Below are 4,805 nucleotides of genomic sequence, written 5' to 3' on the forward strand. Positions count from 1 at the left end.
TTTTTTGGCTTCTTGTCCCTTGGGATGGTATTCCTCTAATAGATGGTGTTTCACAGATCATTAAGATCGATACTCTTGAACTACCTTTGACTCTTCCAGAACTTGCAGTCTCTCCTACCAAACAGCTTACAAACTCTGATAGCAGGATATACAGTTCAAAGATGGCAGGAGAGACTCTGCTTTATGCTGTTATTTGTACATTCTGAAAGAGGCATGGCATGAGTCTCAGTGACTTATATTTATGATGAACCGTTTGTATTGTGAACATACGTGCTTTACAAGGTTCATCATTTTCCCTGCAGAGCTTGTAAAACCTTGGAAACATTGATGCTAGAGACCTGCAAAAAGTATAAAATTCTTCAAACCTTGCAGATTTGCCATGAAGAATGTTCTTAGATTACAAAACCTATGAGTTACTGATCTTGCATGTAAAATATAACTCCCTTCCCTCCTCCAGCCTTAAAAACTTGGTCTAGCTGGCAAGCAGATCAGAAATTACTCCTTTCAGGATCCATACAAGACTTAAAACAACAATCTGAAAGAATTTAGTTCTAAATGATATTGAAACAAGACTTCAGAGGAGCTAAGACAAAAAAAGTAAATAAAAGGTTTCACTTAATTTAGGGAACTTCAGTTTTTCTTTTTAAACAAACAGATTTTTCTTTTTTCTCAGCACTGGGCTACTTCATAAAAACATAATTACATTTTTCCTAAAAGGGCATAAACCTTAAACAGCTATTTTATTAATGTGCAGTTTGGGACAAATGGGAAAAAAAGCAAATAAGTACCTGAAATAGTATTAATGCAACTTAAAAAAATCAACTTGTAACATTATATAGCCCCCTGTAATGATCTGCAAGGAGCTCCGTACAGTTGCATCCTTGTGACTGCATGGGATTCTGGCCTAAGTCAGCACTTCTGAAAATGTGGTCCCTAGGAAGCAGACTCTTTCCTCCAAGTTTCCAGATGCTAAACTGCATTAAAAGAAGTATAACATACATTAAACCCTTTTTCCATGTAAGTAATTGCTGCTGTAATGCTAGAAAATTATGAAAGGAATGAAGGTCAGCACAATTTCTGAATGGGCGGAAACAGACTACACAACGCAATCTTTCTCTAACCATGTGGCGTAGCCCAGAAACAAGCTTAAGAACTCCTGATGCAAGTCTATTTGAAATGCAGATTTTATTTTTTTTTTAATGCTTTGTGCTTGTCAGGTTGCTTATATATGATTCCATAGTTTGTCTGCATTCTTCCAGTCTCCTAGCCTTCTGCCTGACTGCAGTTCCTCAGGGCAGAGTGAATTATAAAAGAGAAATGGTATAAATCAAAAGTCCTTGTAGATTACACTGTGGGGAAAAAATATAAAGAAACATAATGTTCTTACTGCCTAACTCTCAATTATAGAAAAATAACAACAGTGAGAAAATAACTACTTTCGTAATTACTCCTCTCAATAACTGTTTTTTGAAATCCCGTGAAAAACTCTCAGAGTGCATTTTAAACTTTGAAGCAGTGAAGTAGATCAAAGTACGTGTATGTTTATTCTCTCTTATTAAGGAAGCTGTAAGGTATTTGACAGCTACAGGCAATGTGCATTGTGTGAAGCTTGTAGGATCATAACAGCAATAAACTTGAAGCATTATGTGTCTTGATAGATTTAAATACAAAATAAGAATGTAATGTTGCCAATTAAATGGATAGTGGTGTTTTTCTCTCCTTCTCAGGCCAAGCATGCAGTGTTCTAGACAAGAAACAAAATAACCCCACAGTTAGAAAGGAAAATGATATTTCTTTTAGTCATGAAAAGTGTAGCTTTCCTGTGTTTGAACCAAACTGTATGGGGGATGGGGGGGCGGGAATTAAAACAAATTAAAACAACGAATTGAAGAGATAGGAGGTAGGACATTGTTAAATGGGTTAGATCACCTCTGGAACACAGACTTTCATCACGAGCATGTGTATTGCTACATACACTATCACCAAATCTTCAATACAGAAATACTTCTATGGATAGGAATAAATCAGAGGCAGGGTTAACAGATGACAGTATCTTCTTTAACAGAGAGAGCAATTACAGAGAGATTAAGAACACCTTTTCTCTGTCATTCAGTGCCTTGAACAATGAGTCCATCAGCGTATCTGCTTCTAATAAGGCACGGCTGTGTTTGCTAGAGCTGTATCTGGAAAGAATGTGACCTCTTAGTGTCACTGGCCCAGCTTTGCAATGAAAAACTCATAGAGAAGCAAAATACCAAGGAAGATGTTTTGCCTGAAAGCACAAGTTCATCCTCCAAAGCAACATCTACCCTTCGCTTTGTCAATTTTCCAACAACATCTGCTAGTTATCTGTCATATTAATATGCTTTCAATATACTGTGCTTGAAGCAGCTGGACCAACTTGAAACCAATTTGAAAAACATGTTTATAGAGAAAGGCAAAGGAAATGACCTGTAACATTGTAGACACAATATGTTCCACATGAGAGCTCCATCAGTTGAGTTTTTACCAACTCAGTTGTTTTATTATCATTCAAGGTCTCCAATTTTCATTGTGCTGCTGTTAGTAGGTCTGGGATGCCTCTGACTTCCAATCTGTCTTCCCAATATTTTCTGTGGTTCTTTGGTCCCAAAGAAGAAGCAGCAGTAAAACAGCTATTTATGTGAACAGCTCCACCACACATTCCTGTGCATCTGCAGTGGAGTGCAATGACTAAACCAGGATTTGCTTACCTAGTACGTGTGTGAGAAGAATGAGCAAGCACGTATTTCCTCTGTTTTGCGGCTATGAACAGACAAGAATGAGCTTCAAAGAATAAGTGCTACAAAATGGTTCAAAAGAAATGTTTTTTCTTCCAAGCAACTTCCCTGTAAAATGTGATGAATCTTCCTTGTAACAAAGTGATCCACCTCCCACCCACCCACCATTCATGCCATCAGAATTTAATGAAATACGAGAGTTAGAAAGATCACAGTTTTAACTATTTTGGATGTTAGGGTCACATCTTAGAATGTAATAAAGGAGAAAGTTGATGAAAAAAATAATTCTCTCATCTTTCATTCTGCATAAAATTCTTAACTTGATCCAGAATTATTTCCAGTAAGCCAAACTAGTCACTTTTGCTTCATGAACTTTGAGGCTGAGAATGTAAATCTGAAAAAAAAAATAACCACACCCACAAACAAACATTTTCCCTGCAAGTACTATTTTTTTCACATTTCATGAAGAAATATATACATGCCTTTAAATAGGTATTTGATAAAGGAAGTACTGCAGGCCCATTGCTCTCACTTGGTACCGATAATTTTGAACGTTTTGGTGTTTTTGCATTTAAATTCTTGTTTGTAAATTAAAAGGCAGTTTCGAACCATCAGAAGAGTGATGATCAGAAAGAGTTTTCCAACAGGAGTAGTGGGAACACCAGGCTAAACAGACCTAAGGTGGCACTTGATATGTTTGTGAACAGGATAACACAGCGTGATGTCTTGAGAAAGCAAGGAGCAAACCCGGTTTTGAAGCACAAAGATCCTGTTCCCCTGGCGAACTGTATTACACAGCTCCTGATTGTGATGCATTCACTAATCTGCAATATCAAGGGAAATAGATATAAGACCAAATTTTTGTGTACATTGAACATCCTGGAGGTCTGTAAATTACATTTTTTTCCTGCTTTTACTCTGTTCTGGCAGCTTAAGGGAGTATTTATTTAAATAGTAAGTAAACATGAGAACACACACCTTGCAGGGTATCTGAGCATGCAAATATAAAATCTTTTCTAATAACAACCACATTTTTTTAGACAGAACTGCATCCACTAATGAACTGAAAGTCTGCTGATAGTGCAGTAGACACAGAACGAGACTTTCCTTATCTCAGTCTCCCTATCACCTTTTATTCTCAACCTGGCTTCCCACTTCTTGTCATGCCTTCAAAATTTCTTATCTCTGTTTTACATTTGATCAGCCAGGGGATAAAGAAAATCCAGCTGGAACTCATCAGCTTCAGTTTTTAAAGACTGTTTCTAAATTTTCTGTTCAGCATGTTGGCTGAACTGCTTTGCCACCCAATTTGAACCATTGCTATTCCATGAACCTGCTGATGCCAAATCTTACATAAAATGTTGGGTTTCACAAACAGCATTTTTTCAGCTCAGATATCCTCATTTTACTGATAGGAAAGCTCTAAGTCAGAGTAACTGTCTCACTTCTGTCAGACCATACAATGGAAATGCAGAGCGTATTACAGCAACCTTTAATATATCAGTTTCAGCAGGCATGTTAACAGTTACCCTGAACTGCAGAAAAACCTGCAGCGAGCTTTCATCAAGACTTAAGCTAGCAAATCTGCATTGCTTTGCCCTATGCCACATGCCCTCGTGAGCTCAAGAGCCTGAAATATTAGGCAACACTGCTCCATGCTCCATTTATTAGTGCAGAGGGTTTATATGGGTGTGGAAATGCCACCATCCCAACAGACCCCTATAAACACTACCAGGATAGAAGTATGAACAGCAACTCACCTTGAAGACATCTGAGGGCTTTCCATCTGTAAAAAGTCTTAGAAAGTCTATAAATCCACTCTTCTATAAAATATCACGGAGTTCTGCACTGCAGGACCAATGAATCCTTATCGGATTTTTCATTCAACATGGAAATCAGAGAACAGCAGTAGGATAAGGAGAAGCAGATTTTTTTCCCTTGGGCCTAGGTATTCTTTCAGCAGTGCTGTTAGTCAAACCCCTCGCCTACAAATTACACTGCCACTGAGTATATAACAGCCCTTGCCTATATATCTCAAGAACTGTA

General features: G+C 37.7%; 1 long non-coding RNA gene across 1 annotated transcript; it reads right to left on the reverse strand.

Annotated features, from left to right (window-relative positions):
• Positions 1-1,093: 1,093 nt before the first annotated feature.
• LOC127020284 (uncharacterized) lies at positions 1,094-2,850 on the reverse strand. Its single transcript, XR_007767050.1, has 3 exons — positions 2,733-2,850; positions 2,452-2,620; positions 1,094-1,349 (listed from the first exon to the last, which is right to left on the reverse strand). It is a non-coding gene; the product is annotated as an uncharacterized LOC127020284 (long non-coding RNA).
• Positions 2,851-4,805: the final 1,955 nt, after the last annotated feature.

Source organism: Gymnogyps californianus, chromosome 10 (assembly GCF_018139145.2).
Source record: "Gymnogyps californianus isolate 813 chromosome 10, ASM1813914v2, whole genome shotgun sequence".
NCBI lineage: Eukaryota > Metazoa > Chordata > Aves > Accipitriformes > Cathartidae > Gymnogyps > Gymnogyps californianus.